General features: G+C 41.4%; 1 protein-coding gene across 1 annotated transcript in view; it reads left to right on the top strand.

Moving 5' to 3' along the window:
- The first annotated feature begins 1,292 nt into the window (after positions 1 to 1,292).
- megf10 (multiple EGF-like-domains 10) overlaps positions 1,293 to 18,955 on the top strand; it is a 143,352-nt gene continuing 125,689 nt past the window's right edge. The window contains exon 1 of the mRNA XM_076757431.1: positions 1,293 to 1,456. The gene's annotated coding sequence lies outside the window, so the exon portion shown is untranslated. The remainder of the gene's footprint in view (positions 1,457 to 18,955) is intronic.

Here is an 18,955-nt window from a genome sequence, read left to right as displayed (position 1 = left end):
TCTTACTTCCACCCAGTTGACAATCAGTTGTGTGACTTTCTACATAACAATACTTTATTTGAGGATTTTCAGTCAGCAATTAGAGTACTTCAAAGCACAGGGACAGCGCTGGTTAAAGTTACAAATGTAAATGTAAAAATGATTTATACCTTGGCTTAAACTGAGAAGTTGCTGACATTCATTGATATTCTTGCTTTGTACATGTTTACATTAATGTATTAATATTACCATGTGGGTAATTATGACCATAGATTCATAAGAAAAATATTAATGCATACACACTGTAAACCAGCGGTGGAAGAAGTGCTCAGATCTTTTACTGGAGCAAAAATAACAATACTATAATATAGTGTAGAAATACTCTGTTACAAGTAATAGTCCTACATTCAAAATTTTACCTGAGTAAAATTACAAAAGTAATATACTTGCAGTTAAAAAGGAAAAAGTACTCATTGCGCAGAAAGGCCCATGTCAGAATAATGTACATTATTGAATTATAATTATTGATTTTTTTAACTGTACAGTATATACTGGTGGCTAGTTTATAAATTTCACCCATAACATACTTTCATCATCATACTTTATTTGTTGATTACATTTTGTATTACTAATCTGAATCTGCAAAGTAATTTACATAGTGGTGGAGTATAGCCTAAGTACCTCGAAATTGTACCTCAGTGCGGTAAGTGTGGCCAACAGCAGTAATCAGTGCACATTATGCATTAATATTCACCACAAATAACTGCAAATATAGTGGCCACCACTGTCTGAAACCATTCCAATAGGTTGAGAGCGCGGATTGGTTGGAGTTTTTGTTTTTTGTTTTTTTTTTCCCCCCCAACAGTACTGCTCTAATCCAGGAAGTTATCTCAATGGGTGTTTTGTGCAATGAGGTAGGTTTGTCATGTTGTAAAATGGGTGTGTCTTGTAGTCTGCGAGACTGCAGATAGACTGTTGCCGCTTATTTGGTCAAATGCATCATTTTAACGAACTTTGAACTAGACGCAATAGCGACGTCATGGTCCTCCTTTGTGAGTATAGGAGTTTACGTGAAAGTTCACGCCACACGCCGTGGTCAACAGGCCACTGTCGGACCCTTCTCAACAAATAAATGATACAGCAAACTTCCATTTAAATAAAACGTGCAAGACGGCGACATCCTGTAATTGGTGGAGAGGCTGGTGATGTCACGGGAACAGTCCGGCCAGTTTTTGAGAGTGGGTAAAGTTTCTCATTGTGTCGATGAGACGCTGGCAGAGATGACTGCTATCTGACTGAACAGTGCGATAAACAGCGCGTCGGGTCACTTCACTTTAATGTCTTGTGAGCTGTCAGAAGGACGAGACTGTTATTTATTTTATTTTTTTAATTTATCAACAACTGGATATATCACCATCAGCGCCAAAGGACGGACTCATGGGCCAAGGCACAAGATTGTTATTCTCTCATAGATAAGGTAAATGTTTCCCCCTTTGAAAATCATTCAGAGTATGCTATCTGTATGATCCGAATACAGACGTAAAGTTAACAACAATAATAATTAAAATAATAACTACGAATACATTTTTTTTTTCTTTTTTTTTTTTTTGGCATGAAATGAAAGGAGAAAACATGCTGTTTGCCGTGTTTTTGCCAGCCTACGAAACTCCTCGGCATCTGTAACCAGAGGTTGAAGTGAAGATTTTTTCAAGTACTATAAAGCACATTTGTGAAACTACCTTCAGTTTTAACATTTTAGGTATACTCATCTATTTCAGAGGGATAACGTAGGATACAATTTAATATGCCATTGTGTACACATATATTTGTCATATAAATATATATATATATATATATATATATAGTCTATACTTTTAACATTTCAATGTAGGATATGTAATGCAGTATCATTTTGCAACTTGGTGAATATTCTAACATTGTCTACAATGAGCACTAGGAATAATGTAACTATTTTCCAATAGTCTCGTTTATTGTTTAATATTGTGCCAAACAAATCAACACTTGTCTCAAGAATGCAAAACCCCTAAGTTCTAAAACTGTTTGTTATGACCTACGTCCCACCATCTCTCCCATCCATTAACAGTTGAAAAGCATAGGTCCCAGAAATCATTACTGCACCACTAAATAAAGTCCAAATTGCTCTTTGCCACAAGACCTGACTATTTCAAAATGGAAAATGTTGCTACCAGTTTTTTTTAGAATGGAACTGGTTGCAACAGTCCATCTTTCACTTTACGTGATCGCATATCTTGTAGTCTTTTTCCATACATATGTGCAGGCTTGCCTTGACTCGGTTTGACTCGGCCCGAGTTGGCCCCATTAACATCAGAATAAGCAATGGAATCAAGATACAAGATACAGTTTGCATGGATACAGTGTCCATGGATGTGAGTTTCTAAATTATATACTATTAATTTGAATGTTGTTGGTATTCAGCTGTTGCCATGAAGCTGATTACTTGCAGTAACTGCACATACTGTGTGGTGTTTCCCCAGTAAAAGTGAGTGAGGGAAAGTCAACTCACTGCAGGACACATGCAGCTGACTGTGAGATGAAAGCCAAAACATAGCGTGGCCAACAAAACCAGAAAGGACATATTCAATAAATTCTCTCTCTCTCTCTCTCTCTCTCTCTCTCTCTCTCACACACACACACACACACACGCACACACACACACACACACACAGCAGCTGTGTTTTCTCCGAGGTTCCAGTCAGTCAGAAGTGGCAAATGTTTTTGAGTGAAAAATTCAAAGGTAGAGAATCACAGAATGTGTGCCCCCTAATAAGGAGTGTTTCCCTCGTGTTCAGAATTTTGTTGTGATGGTCAACCCTTACTGCAAAAAAGATTCCTTCCAGTCAGGGAGGTTGTTTTTCATCCCATCCCACTGCTATTCCAATGTTTCTTTTACATCCTCAGTATGATCATTTCAGCAAAGTATGGGCTCGACTTGTTAGTGTCAACACTATGTGGTCAGAGTTGTATACCATAATCAGTCTAAGCTGTACTTTGGCTTGCTCAGCATCCATTATAGACAGCTGAAGCCTACTTCCTCAGCTTCAGCTGTTGTTTTGTCAGGCATAGCGTGCTACCTGTGCCCACTTCTTCCCTGAACAACCTCTCAAACCAAGTTAAACAAAGAAACCAAAAAAAAAGATTAACTACAGAGTATGCTGACATCAGACGTTCTTTACAAATAATCCCCAGAATAAAATCATTATAAAAAATAAAATCAAAAAACAAGGGTTTTGTAAAGTGTTTTAATTCTGCTCATAGCATGAATAACTGAAGTGGTTCTTGCTGTAGTTGACATTACTGTAATGCATTGCTTTTTTAGTGAAGCTAAAAAAGCAAAAAAGGCTCATTTGTACGTTCAGATTTTGCATAACATTAGCAGAAGGTTGATTTTTCTGATGAATCATCCATTGAACTGCATCCCAATTGCCACAAATACTGCAGAAGACCTGTTGGAACCCGCATGGACCGAAGATTCATCCAGAAAACAGTCAAATTTGGTGGAAGAAAAATCATGGTTTGGGGTTACATCCAGTAGCTACAAATCAAGTTATTACTTGTTCCTACAACTTGGATAAGCGACAAGAATTTTTGTCAGGGACTGTATATGCTTTCAGTGTGAACATACCATGCTCGAAACATGGTTGCAACTAGCAGGCCTACATAATGAGAGCATGTGGGATTGGTACACATGCAAAGTGGAACTTAGCCTAGCCGACATACTGGTACAGAGATGTGCAACCCATTGTGTTTTTATAAACCCTACATTTTTAGTCATGTTGCTACAGACATAAAGCTACGCCTTACCCCTGTGAAACTAGAGCCCCTGTGTTGCTATCATTTTTTTGCAGTTTTGTAACCTACTTGGTAGGTTACAACAACTTATCACTGGTTTAAATGTAGCAAAATTTGTAGTGAAATTGTTATCATATAGCTCTAATTATTTCCACACAAGCTTGAGTTTAAAGCTTAAAACATCATTTAATTTCAGGGTTATGTTTATATGTTCAAAACACAAAACACACTGTCAAACAGCTCAGCAGCACACAAGTGTATTCTTGTGTACATGGGTTTGAACAGCCACGTTGCAGCCTTATCAGCTCTGTGAAGGGACAAACAACTCTAAAATAATTTGGTAACTATGACAAATTCTTACCAAATTTGAAAGCATCTACTACATTTTCGTTCATTCAAGAAAACAGGCCCCAAAAACTGCATGTGTCCGCAAATAGATACTAGTTTATGGTGTGAGTGCAGCCTTGGTCTGGCCCTGGAGTGACTTCAGACAGCAGGTCTGGGTTACTGGTAGTCCTTTTTGAGCAGACACAGAGGTGTCCATACTGTGCTGCCTGGAACAGTGCAGTGTTTCCTCTAGGATTTTTTACAGCAGCGGGGGCAGGCTTTCCGGGGAGCCGTGGCGGCGTAAACAAATGACACTTGACTGCAGATTTTACTTTTACAACCTATTTATTGAATGGCCAGTTGAAAATTGCTTTTTAAAGCCTGAATGTAAAAATAAAAAATAAAAAATAAAATTAAATAAATAAAAAATAAAAACAACAAATAATCATTTCTTGATGGGGCTGTAGAATCAGTGGCAAAGTTTGCACCCAGGCTCAGAACAATTAATTTTTTAGGGTTTTTTATAGAAGAGCTCTAAGGCTCAGAGGCTGCATCATCACTTTGCTCTCCTGCTCCTTCACTCAGCTCTCCCCCTGCTGTACTCTGCTCTCCTTCACTTTGTTCCACTGCTCCTCCCTGTCTAATGTTACTTGTTTTATACGATTACATAAGACATTAACGTTAGATAATTTACACTCACATCACAACTGATTACAAGTGTGGACACAATTTTTTACCTAACCATCATCATTTATGAGTCAGTAAAAGGCTAATGATACCTGACTAGCATCATCTTCATCAGCTGTCTTTCTCTTCTTAGAGAAAGCTCATCTGAAAATGCAGTCTGCAGTTACATCATGGCGCATAGATATTAGCTTAATGCTATCAATGCTACTCACGTTAGCGACACTGAGTTGGCACCGGGCCCAATTAACTTAAGCTACCGATATTACGTAACTTTAGCTGGCCATCAATATTTTGCGAATGTCTATTTAACTTGTACAGTCTATTATGTGTTATCTCTAGCTGTTAGCTACCTTTTCTCTGGTAAGTTGCTGCCCTACTTGCTGCCCTACTTTCCAAGACGACACTCCTCTGACTCTCTGACCTGGTGCCTGGGTACGTGACGTGATTTGACTGCGTGACTGTGTTTCTAACAATAACAGACTTGTGTATATATATTTAAATTGTTATATTTTATGCCCTTATTTTAGTAGATGTGTCATATTTTAGTAGATGTGTCATGCACCAATTTCACCAGAAAAAATTCCTCGTATGTGTAAAAGCATTCTTGGCAATAAAGCTTTTTCTGATTCTGATTCTGATTCTGATTCTGATTTGGAGTGGCGGCTAGGATTTAGGAATGGCGGCCCGCCACTCCTAAATGAATGTAGAGGAAACACTGCCGTGTATCAAAGTTGTGCACCCAGCCTAATCTGCTCCATTAGGGGTTGTGTGTCTGGAGTCCTTTCACACACACAGCATGGTCCTTTTGTGGGCAGCAGTGCAGTTGTTGTAGATGTGGAGGGTGTCAGAGTTGGTGGCTGCAGCTGTTTGTTCTCTTTGCTCAGTGAAACCGGAGAGGACTGGCACGGCTGGTCCATAAAGCAGCTGCATAGACACACTGTCAGCAGCGATATAGCCACAGGAGACATCTTGCAGGCTACCTCCATCAACCAACATTTTTGAAAGGAGATTAGCCGGAAGACACAGGCCTAGCCTTCTTGGCATCAAGAAATTTAGCTGGCTCACAAGCACAGAGGGGTTAATCAAGCTGGAGTAATAAAATGGCCATATCTTGTGCTGTAGTCACCAGCTGTTTCTCTACCATTAAGGAAGTATACCAGACATAATTACTGTGGACACACTGACAAATCCTATATTTTATTGTTGTATAGTGTACATACTTTTACATTTTTCTCTCATAGTTTTAACTCAATGCCCCCTTGAGGATTATTAAAGATTATATAGAAATTCTGATTCTCCTGTTTGTGGACCTCTATATCTTCGACTTGCATCTGCTTCCAAATCAAAGCATACAGCTGATAAAAGCCCTAATCACTTTTCATGGCCCTCGAAGCACTCTTGGTGCCTGGGTATAGTATGCAGAAGGGGGAGGAGGAGGGGTGCTCATCCGTAATGACGACTTTGCATTGATATCAATACTACATGTATTTGTACATAACATATAGAATGGAAAACAATATGTAGGCAAAGAGACAAGAGTATGAAGCAGCTATACTCCATGCAATGTCATCAATGGTCCCATTCACTCAATGTGTGGCAGGGTAACAGTGCATATAACGTGAATGAGAGTGTGTAAATATTGGTAAAGGGATAGCTCCCATGATGTAAACAGTATTGCAAAATTTCTACCAGTGTACACATTTCTACCACTGTATGGTATAAACCATAGTACCACCCAAACCTAGGTGTCACATGTCCCAATTGAACCAAATTCAACACTGCGTGTCCTTGGGTAACCAGCAATACACCTGCCAGTGTGAAGTATGAAGTAGATTAGAAAGTGTTCTCCAGATATGTGGACATAAGGACATACATAAGGGTTGCAATGGTATGAGATTTTCACAGTATGATACCCATCTCAAAATTGTGCATGGTATCACACAAATATTATTATTAGTAGTAGTTATAGTAATACTAGTAGTAAGAGTCATTGTAACTGATGATACTATTACTACATATCATCAGTTACAATGACTCTTAAAGTTATGAAAACAGAACAGAGTTTTTTTGGTTGAACAAATGTCTTATAATTTCACACAATATTTTTTGATAAGACTTATATGGTGTAAATCAATAGTTTTAATAACACTAATACAGTAGAATGTACTGTACTGTAGAAAAAAGGTCGTAGTTCATGGAACTTTGAGCTAGTGCACTCTTCACCAGACTAAATGAAAATTAGGAGAACAGTCCAAATCTACAAAGCCCAAAGAATGCAGATGGTATATAATAGGGATGAGCGAGTACACTGCTATCTGTATCTGTATCTGTATCTGTTCAACCATCTAAATTATCTTTATCCGTATCTGTACTTGGAGTGAGCGGGGCCTAAACCGAAAGTGGGCGCAGTAGTAAATTGGAAATCAGAAATGGGTGGGGATTAATTTGGTACATTACTTAAAGTCTGAAATTGATGTACAATAAAAATATTCATATAGACTACTTTGTGTGTTCAGCTATATGTGTGTACACAGACTGTTTATTTTTTAATGATCTCTGTGACCTTGGTGATTCACGCAAACATCCAGTAATGGCAAACAGGGAAATAATATGTCAGCCTTGTTCACTGTATTCTTCTCAAAAGCACCGCGTTCAGTACGAGCAAAGTTTTCCAACTGACTTTATATCACCAGCCAAACTAAGAGCAAGCAGACGGTAAAAAAATAAAATAAAATAAAATAAATCCGACTGGAGTGGAGGCAGTGACCGACGCGACAAGCCGTTTTCAGCTCTGTCTTGTCAAATGCACCGTGTACGTTACGAAACAGAACAGAGCAGAGCGTGAAGACAGTCAGTTACCCAATGAGGATTTTCCTTCAGCACGAGCACGGATATTGACGAGTTTTACTCGTATCATGGTCGTACTCGTCAAAAATGCTTTATCCGTACCGAATACTCGTCTGAAACAAGTATCCGGCTCAACCCTAGTATATAATACAATGGTATGGTATATAAGTACAAAAACACATGGATACAATATGTACCAATGCAGCATTTATAAACTGAGTTCACATTCTAAGAATAAAACATAAAACACTTCAGTAAGTAAACGTAAGATCTATGTGCTCTGACATACTAAGTGATAATTTGGCATGTCAGTGCATAGAATGTGGAGAAGGTTGCTAACAATACCTCCTGTATGGGAGCAATTAATGACAACTATGGTGAATAGAAAACCAGTGAAGAGTTCTTATATCTTATGCACACTAATATGCCTATGCACAGTAATATATAAATTCCACTGTAAGTGAAAGACAAACACCCCCCCGATTTTCCCAGTTTGGAGATGACATTACTTGTTGGTTTTCTATGTAAAGTTATGTGTGTTTAAAGATAGGTTTGTATTTTTTTAAGTCTGTCTTTCAATACTAACATGCCTGTGAGTTGAACATGTTGGTTATTATAATAACTTCATAGTTATGAGAAAATTCCATCGTAATGAAAAATAAAGTTCAGCTGAAGCTAATATGAGGCTTCAGCTGTCTGACTGATCCCATACCCGGTAAAATAAGTAGTTCCAGGCAGCAAGTATTAAGAAAGCAAAAAGATCAATAGCAGTGGCATAGGAGGGTCAAGATAAATAGTATAAACGATACAGAATAAGGACTCAATAATGTATATGAACATTATGTACACATTATAAAAATACTAATTTCCATAAATACCGCTGCAGATAAAAATACTATTGCCTATATTCTTATGAGAAAAACTACCGATGCCATATGTAGAAATTGTACTTGAGAAATACTGTTGCATAAAAAGAACATTGACTTCCATGAGTGTATGTATGTTTACAGTATTTACAGTTTCTAAAAAATATTGTAGCCAATATGGGTAATTAATACAGTGATATTGCACAGTTGAAAAAAATATACAACAAATTAAAAATTGCGCAGGATGTAATTGTATTGCACCAAATGTAATAGATAATATGAGCACGTATTAGCATAGATACCAGTCATGTAGAAGAGATAGAATCGGAAAAAAACAGCATCAACACAGTGCTACATTACATGATGCGGGAGTTAAATAATCTGACAGCTGTTGGGATGAAGGACCTGTAGTAGCATTTTTTCTTACACACTCGATGCAGCAGTCCTGTTACTGAAGGAACTACTTAAGCCCCCTACTGTCTGATGCAGGCAGTGGGATGGGTTGTCCATGATCGATGTCAGCTTGGCAAACATCCTCCTCTCACCAACATCCTGGATGTTGTCAGGGGTAAAATCGAATCTGCTCATTCAGCTCATTCGCCCATTCCTGGTCTCCAGATTCTTGGCCCATCCCACTGTCACTGCTGTGGCCTGAGATGGTTTTCAGGCCCCTTCAGACCTCTCTGGTGTTATTCCCCTGATGGCCCTCCTCCAGCTTCCTCCTGTTTCTGTCTTCACCTCTCCTTATCTCCAGTTTCAGCTCCCTCTGCACCCTTCTCAGCTCATCTTTGTCCCCTGATCTAAAGACCCTCTTTTTCAGTATAGCTTTCAGTTCCGGGGACACCCAGGGTTTCTTGTTTCGGAAACACTGTATCCTCTTTGTAGGCACAGTGTTTTCTACACAGAAGTTGATGTGGTCAGTGATGCAGGTTGGCAAACGGTCAGTGTCCTCCCCATGTGGACTGCACAGCACTTCCCAGTCAGTGGTCTCAAAGCAGTCCCTCAGTGCCATGCTGGACTCCTCTGACCAACGTCTCATATACCTGATGGTTGGTAGTTGTTTATTCAGCAAAAGGTATGTATATAGGGAGCAGATGAACCAGGTTGTGATCAAAACGGCCCAGCGGGGGGAGGGTTAATGAACTGTAAGCATCCTTAATATTTGCATACAGTAAGTCTGGTGTTGTATTGTCTCTGGGTGGGCATTTTACATACTGTGAAAGAGAGAGTGAAGGACAGGGAAACATGATTGATGTCATCAGAGATCAGGAGGAGGGCTTGGGGTGCGATGTCTGCAGCTGTGAGACCAGAGCGTGCAGGAGCAGAGCTAACAGCTCAGTATCTCTCATGCAGTGCTGCTCTTTTATACTGATATGTCCTGGGTTATGCCACCTGTTGTTGACAAACATCGCTATGCCCACACCTTTCCTCTTACCAATACCTTCGTTCTCCTGTCTGCTCTCAGCAGTTGAAAATCTTCCAGCGTAACATGCGAGTCCGCCGTGAGTTCATTTAACCAAGTCTCTGTGAAGCACATGAGACTACACTCCTGGTACTCCCTGTGAAATCTGGTTTGCACCGTTAGCTCTTCCATCTCATTAGGGAGAGACCTCACGCTCTCCATAATAAGAGGTTGATGGTTTGTACTGTCTTTTCTTTTCACGGCACTTCACCCCAGCTGTGCATCCCCTCCTCCTTATTTCAGTGCTATCAGCTGTTCTCGTGTGTAAACAATGGAAAGAAAGAGAAAGACAAAAAAGCAAATCACCAGTATCACCAGTTGTACATCCATTATACGCATTATTGACTGAGACTAGTCATGGAAGAAACACAAGAAACACACAAAAACATATGAAGACAAAGAAAAATGATTCGAATGATTGTGAGAATGAGTGTGAGTGAGGTGGGCCGATTGGTCTGGGTGTAAGCTAACAGAAGGCTTTTGATTCACAATGAACACTTTCCTGTATGTCTCACAGCAACAAACAAACCTGGCAACATTTAGTCTGTAACAGTTTAAAACCTGAATAAAACCTGAGAATTAAAACTGGACTATTACATAGAACTGTACTTGGACATACATATTCAAAGCAGCTAAATAAGTACGTCAGCTCTTAGCAATTTAACAACTTTGACATATATTCAACCTGTGTTGCAGAAGCACAAATACTAAACATCAAATACTGTACACTCATTTTGAACAGTTTTTACTCAGTGGAAACCACTGCATACCTGCGTTGATGGCAGGGTCATGTGACCTAAATAAGGATGTTTTCTGCTGTCTAACTTTTTTTATGCTTTCCAATCACAAATGTGAAAACAGTGACCAAATACAAAAGCATGTACCTCAATAGATACTTTGGGTTACTTTTGGTCTTCATTAACTATTTTTCTACTGCTGCCCCCCCAGTAACTCAGCACTCAAAATACTGAGCCAGATGAGAATGAAATGAAAAAAGGCTGAACCAAAAAAAAAAAAAAAAAAAAAAAGCAAGAAAAAACAAAACAAACATACTGCTATTCTTTTAACAGTTATTGTGACGATTCATAATTTTGAGAGAGGGATCATTCTCATTGTGTTGTGTATCAAACATGTTTTCTTATTTCTGGAGAAAACAATATGGAGACCTCTGCAGCTCCACAAAAAAAGTATTCTGTCACAGTTTCATTATCAAAACATAAAAAAAGATTAAATTGAAATACAATATTCAATTAAGTAAAAATAAATGTTCAGCCCCATCACACTCACACTCATTCACACACCACACTTGGTGTGGTGTATAGTTATCCCTAGCCACAACATCTAGCCCAAAAGAGCATTTTTTTAATGTTTGCAGTTTTGGGCTGAGCTTTTGTTGTCCCAAGTTCAACAATATCTTCTGGATGAACTCGAATGTGTTCTTCATACCTTTGGAGTAATCAGGATTGAGTGCATATATTAAGCCAAAGAGAAGACAAAGTGCTTGAGAGGTTGTAGGAATGTCATCCATGACGATGTTTCCTTCAAGGATGATTGCAATGCTGTTGATCAATGGTGGCATGTCCTCAGTCATAATGCTAAGAACTCCAACAGGCACCTGGGTGCAAGTCATCTGCAGTGTCTGAATCCTGTATTCAAAATAAAAGAAAACAAATACAGTTAGGTAGAATGTTATGACCCACGGTTATATTGTGTTCACTCCTGTAATCGACGTCTCTGCAGGAATCAAAATTCAAAATCACATAGAAAAAAACAGCACTCAGGAATAGTGTCTTTTGAAAGACTATGAGAAGGTGGAACTGGCTGCGTTTCAGCACCTAGCCTTAACAAAATGCATTTTTGAAAAGTCCATAAAGGCTGTTTTGTGCCAAATTTTCGAGCTAATTTTCCTAGGATACTACTCAATGGTGAGATGTACATTTTAAGACATCAGACCTCAGTCTCAGTTCTCTGGCATCAAACAAATAATATTGTTGTTTAGACTAAAAGCTCCAGGTCACTGGGAAAACTTAGTCAGGTCAATGGGCTAGTACAAATAGACCTCAAACAAAATGGCTTCAGACCACGCAGCCTCAAGCCAAACAGACCAACGGGATCATGCCAAACAGTGTAGCAGCACATTCTCAAAAAAATCCTTAATCTTTTTTTTTTTTTTCAACCCAAAGTTTAACAATATAAAGCCATTATTTTATTACTGTGTCCTTTAAGAAATAGGTGTTCTGCAAAATGATTTTACTGCAAAGGTCATCAAATCAGTGGGGTTTCTTTATAACAGTGTAGCGATCAGCTGTCACTACCGTGGGAGGTTACTCGCGTTCATCCCCGCACGCACACACCCCTTCGCCGTCACATACACACCTCCGCTCCGGAGCCAATGGTGGCTGACACCTAGTCGTCTTAGGTTGATGACGAAATCCAAGATGGCGCGCATAGTCCGACGAGGGAGTGGTGAAGCCATCCTGCCGAAGGTCAGCGTTTTGCCGTGCTTCTTTTCTTTCGTTGCAATAAGTCCGCGTATGCACTGGAAGCCGTGTGGTTGTTAAAACACCGGAACGACAGAGCCGTGGATCTCTCCTCCGCAAGCTGCAGTAACTGCTGGGATGACTCCTGACTGACTTGACGGAGACGTGGACTGGACTTAACTGGACTGGACTCTGGTGAGGTGACTCCGGGTAGCGTGAGTTATTTTTGGTTCTTCTTTTTCTTCTTCCTGTTTTGTTGTGAGAACATTGAACTGATTTTTTCGTCCTTCTGAACCAAGAGGATTGTTTTTGTTTTTTACATTTAACTAAACTGAACTGAGGAAAAGGAAGTACTTTTGTTTTGGGATTTCTGGGGAGGGGAAAAAACGGACTGGAGTTTTTTGAGTTCATGGATCGGACTGATGATTTGCTGATGTGTTGTTGTGGTATGATTTGTTTGCTCTGTTGCTATTTTGCTGGTTGATTATTTCTTTAATACACAGTGTGCATTCAACCCTATACGCAGTGTTATTGTTGTAGGGGAATTACCTCTAAATTAATGTTACATTCGTTAATATTACTAGGGGCACCAACCTTCTTCAGCTAAGAAGGATTTTGTATATTATATCTGTTAAAGCTGATGTAGGGAACGAATGAATCAACAGTAGATCAGTCTGATAATCTAAGGCGTGAACTCTCAGTACAGGAATTGCTTATATCCAGCTCAAAAGGACACCGTCTGACAACGACTTGTATGCAAAAGATTATTTATTAAACACAATAATGAAATGAATATGAATCATGGATAATGTAAAAGATTATATGGATGAGGTAAATTAACACAAACACTGCACAGAGGAACTTATGGCAAGAGGATGGTAAAATGAGTTTGGCGATAGTGAGAAGTAGGTTTTTAAGGGGAAAATGGGGACGCGAATATGAAGTTAATTTGTTGAATGAACGATTTAGAGAATTTAGACAAATTAACAATATCTCAACCTCACGGACCAACTCTTATTCAAAACCGCTTAAGCATGCCTACTTTGTCAGCGATGTTCCTGTAGAGGTCTGCTCCGAACTAACACGAAGAGGCCCCGCGCCGTGGTCTGTCACTCTGCAGCAGTCTGCCAGACGAATCAAGCAAACCGCTGATGAGAGCTGGTGTTGGACAGGGATGTCTCGGGAGCTGAGGGTCTTCGGTGTCGGTTACAGACGAGGAACGGCTTCGGATGGTTCTTTAACCTGGACCAGCGGGTCAGCAGCAGGCTACAGGTCTTCGGTGCGGTCAGTTAGTTGTTGGCCGTTTGGCAAGGCTTTTGATTACTAATAATAAAATTGAGAAACTCTTCGATGGCCGGTCGAAAATGTCTTCAAAATTATTATTACGTGACTAGACTTTAACAACAAAAATAGGAATTATGCGGCTTGGCGTGGCGAGCAAAAATGAAAATTTCACGAAGATTAGAAAGTGCATTTTCTGCAGAATTAAATCAGGCCACTCTGTGTAGTTGTGAGCAGCAACAAAAAGACTGAGAAAACGACGGAGCGGAAAAATACTTGAAAACTAAAGACAAAGAACTTAACACAAAAATTAGATTAACTGAAAGAAAGGAAAAACAAGACATAAACTAAGCAAGACTCGAACTGGCATCTGTTGCGCGCCGCTAACTTTATCCTCGCTCCAGGGCGTGTCTAATCAATAGGACGTCACGCATGTGGGATGGTTCGCAGAAGCGCAATGTCATTTCATTTCACAGAGCGAGAATTAATTAATGATTCATACGAGGGACTCATCTGCTTCTCACTATGGTCAATCGAATACATTTTAAATGATCGATTTTCAATGGCACTTCAACAACAACATGCGCGTTCACTACATGCGTTAGACAATTCTTATGAATAACGACAACATTAAACAATGAATACGGTAACATTTTCTAATACTAATCCTAATAAACATGATGACTAAGGGTGTAACAACTTTAATATGATGAAGGAACAAAGAAGGGCAGACTATATTTGCCAAAATGATTATCGCTATTATAGTTACGTATTAATAAATGTCTTCCACTAAGCACATTCAACCTAACTGCTATGAACCTCTAGATGGCAGTATGGTTACATGGTAGGAACTCAGAGAAAATCTTTGAAATGGTTAAATTCACAGTTTCGTCATCCTGTAAGTTAGGAAAACCAGGAAAGCATTGTTATTGTACAGATCACGAGCTTAGCAATGTAATAGCATCTACAGTTAAATCAAACATTGAGATTTGGTTAATTTGGTAGGTTAAGCAAAAAGGCACACAGACATACAGAACAGTTTGCTTCAGGAATGTTTAATTTACAACCCATCAGCATTATCTGGTTTGAAGATTCCTTTGAGACATGGCATTCGTCCATCCAGGCAGTTTTATTGTCCTTAACTCCCATGGGCTATCAAGAAAGAGTTAGCACCTCCATGAGAACGTCTTGACCAGATGTAAATTAGAAGTAAAAGTGTTATCAGTGACTCTTGTTGCCCTGAAAGGGTGTGAGAAGAGGTCTCTAAACCAGACATCCTGTCTCTGCCTGGGTTCGCACCTTTCTGTGAACCTTCCAGATGGTCAATAACTCTTAAAAGTCTGATTGTTTTATCACTACACTTCTCCTGAGCAATGCAAAGAGGTGAGAGGAGGGTCAGCTACAGACCAGTTCTGCTACATTGTGTTGTTTGTGGCTTGCTTCATTGTTGGTTGTTGATTCTGCTTGTATTTTAATATTTTATGTGCGACTGACAAACAAACAAAAAAAATACTGACTCACACCCTGACGACGTATTGTTAGGCGCTGACCTAAATGGCATCCCAAACAAATATTCCGTGAGTCCGTTACATAAAAAGTGGCACCCCAGATGGGACCTGCAAAACACTTTAGAGGGCAACAACCTAAAACTGAAACATTGTGTGCGCCTCAAACAAGTACCCTGCGGAAACACAGGACAAAACACAGAGATCTCTTGAACAAAAACAAAACTAGACCAACACAACGAAACTCTGGAGGACCCAACAAATGTGTTTAATCAAACCGCTCTCACGGACAAAGGAAATAATTAAAACAAGAGAAACAAAACAGCAAGGGACACGTTTAAAAATTCAAAATGGCGTCCTTTGATGGATCCCTGGTGGACATTCAGTGCACTGCAGCTCCACCGGCCCCAGCCGGTCAGCAGGATGGTCGTTCACCTGATGTGAGTGAGACAGGACAAGCTATTTACTTTCTCCTGGATTTGGATATTTTTGAGAATGTGGAGCCAGGACCCAGTCGGGCACTTACCCCCCCACCTCCACTGCAGCCACTTTCAGCTACAGCAACAGAAGACTCCACATTGTTGGGACTGTCGCAAGCTGTGGAGGGAATGCGTGTCTCACAGTTGAATCTGGAAAAGGTGGTCGGCGATGGCTTCCATCGTTTAAGGAAAGAACTAGAGCACAGTAGAGAGCAAATGAGAACTATGAATGACGGTCTCACTCATGCCATGACTATGCTGTGTAGGCAGACCCAACTCAAAATACAGGAGGAAATGAATAAGCAACTGGAATACCTCAGAACACAGATCACTGCTACACTCAACTGTAAGTTGAAACACCAGCAGGCTGAGGTGGTTCGGGATATCACCTCTGTTTTGTCCCCCATGTTGCAAAATGTGGAAAATGTGCAGGCTACACTGGCCACATGCTTACAGAATCTGGACACCATAAATACGGAAGTCGTGTCAATGAAGCATCAGTCCTTACCTTTGCCCCCTGCTTCCCTTGTAAACACAGCTGCACAAACCACCCCTCTCACCAGCTCTCCTGTGGCGTCTGGGCAGCTTCCTCACCCTAGACTTGAGTCTATGTTACGGACTAACCTGGAGGGGCCTGCGGACAGTACACAAGGTGATGTAAGGGGGAGGTTAGTTGGTAAAACGGCCATAAATCTCCAATTTCCCACATTTGGTCAGCGTGATGATACTTCTGACCCACTGCTCTACCTGGAAAAGTGCCATGACTTCCTTGCACTTCACCCGCTGTTGGATGAGGAACTGATTGCCACCCTCAGAAATGTGTTGCATGGGACAGCCAGAGATTGGTGGGATGTTGTCCGGCGGAAAACCACCACCTGGGCGGACTTTGAAATGAAGTTCATTGCAGCGTTTCTTTCTGAGGACTATGAGGACGAATTGGCCGAGAGGGTTCGGACCCGTGTCCAAGGTGAAGAGGAGAGTTTCAGGGATTTTGCTTACATGTACAGATCATTGTGTCGTCGTTGGAAACCTGATATCCGGGAGGAGGAGGTCATTCAATTGATCTTGAAAAATAGCAACCCGAAGCTCACCAGTCAGCTCCGTAGCAGTGGCGTAACCACTGTGGATGGGTTGGTTCGGCTCGGTCAGCAGCTGGAAAAAGACAGAGATAATCAGCTAGTGCATGAGCGCAGACTGCAATCTCTGGCTAAGCCACAGACAAGGCAGGATAATTCAGTAAAACCCCCCTCTCCTGTGGACGCACCGGCTCCTTCTAAACCTCCTGGACCCTTCTGCTGGCGTTGCAAGGGGGGGCATCCACCTGCTACATGTCAGTTTGCAGATAATGGGAAGAAAGGAAAGGGGAATCCGGCCTTCTCTGGACCTCGAGGGAATCCTACAGCGAACACATTGACAAACTTGGGCTTGCATCCCTTACATTCGGGCAATCCACCACCCTCATGCCAACATTCTTCTACATCACCTCCGCTCCAGTGTTCATCTAAGTGCTCACCACTCCAGTTGGTGGTGCCTTTGTCATTGGGACCTTGGATGGGCAGAGCCATTGTCGACACTGGATCCTCCTTTACTCTGCTGAATCAGGATCTGTGGACATCAGTTAAGGACACATGGACACACAAAATGGCTCCTTGGACTAAGGGTCCTATATATCTGGCGGATGGAGAGCCGAAGCAACCACTGGGCCAGTGCGAGGTGGAATACACTCTGCATGGGAAGACCTGAACTCAGTCCACTGCTGTGCTGCACTCAGAGACCCTTGCATTTCCATGTGTGCTCGGCCTGGACTTTCTTTTTCATAGTGGCATGAATCTGGATATCGCTAACAACGCCTACTGGTTCAGCACCAAGGAAGAGGAGCGATTCCATTTCTTGGCGGACACCCCGACTGGACTGGCACTCAGCCATCACTGTGCGTTCTTCTCTGCAGTGGCTCCCTCTCGCCTTCTTTCGTCGCCAGATGACGGTGTCTCTGACTTGTTCCTACAAGCGATACAGGACGTTCACCTGGATCAGAGTGGGAAAGTGCGGTTGTTGAATCAACTCCATGACAATGAAGATGTTTGCACCACAAAATTGGGTCGCACTAACCTTCTTCAGCACAAGATCTTTGTGACACAAGAGGTGCCAATCCGACAAAAATCTTATCGCGTCTCTCCCGCAAAACTTGAGGTAATGAAGAGACAGATTGACAAGAAGTTGGCTGATGATATCATTGAGCCGTCATCCTCTGCCTGGGCTGCTCCAGTGGTGTTGATTCCGAAGAAGACAGGTGTGGATCCAAGATTCTGTGTGGACTTCCGGAAATTAAACTCTGTGACGCTGGATGACGCGTATCCACTACCAACGATACAGGAGATCCTGGATTCTCTGGGCGGAGCCAAGGTCTTCACCACGCTGGATCTGAACTCTGGGTATTGGCAGGTCCACATGGATGCTGAAAGCAGAGAAAAAACAGCCTTCGTCTGTGCTTTGGGCCTCTACCAATTCAAGGTTATGCCGTTTGGTCTGAAGAACGCTCCAGCAACCTTCCAGCGGCTTATGGAACTGGCGCTTGGAGAGCTCAGAGGAAGAATCTGCTTTGTCTATCTTGACGACATCATCATTTACTCACCCGATCCAGAGCAACATTTCCATGACGTTCAGTTGGTGCTTCACAAACTCAGGGAGACGGGACTCACCGTGAACATGGGCAAGAGCCGCTTCTTCCGTGGATCCCTGAAGTTTCTCGGGCATGTGGTTTCGGCTGCTGGAGTTCAGGTGGACCCTGAGAAAACCAAGGCGGTGGAGGAATATCCAGTGCCTGTCAATTTGAAATCTCTGCAGAGATTTCTCGGGATGGCAGGGTGGTACCACAGATTTGTGCCAAATTTCTCACAAATAGCAGAACCACTCAACACCCTGAAGAGGAAGAATAACAAGTTCAGGTGGACCACAGAATGTCAAACTGCCTTTGAAATCCTCAAACAACGTTTAATGACCACTCCTGTGCTGGGTCATCCAAACTTCAACCTACCCTTTGTGGTATATACGGATGCCAGCGAGGTCGGCCTTGGAGCTGTGCTGGTGCAGCAGACGAGGCTGGGGACTGAGGAGGTGTTGGCCTTCGCCAGTAGGAGCCTGAATAAAGCAGAGAGAAATTACTCAGCAACTGAACTCGAGTGCTTGGCTGTTGTATGGGCTGTGGAAAAAT

This window comes from Chaetodon auriga, chromosome 19, assembly GCF_051107435.1.
Source record: "Chaetodon auriga isolate fChaAug3 chromosome 19, fChaAug3.hap1, whole genome shotgun sequence".
Taxonomy (NCBI): Eukaryota; Metazoa; Chordata; class Actinopteri; order Chaetodontiformes; family Chaetodontidae; genus Chaetodon; species Chaetodon auriga.
Note: the sequence above shows the minus strand (reverse complement) of the source record. Positions and strands in the feature narration are given on the sequence as shown.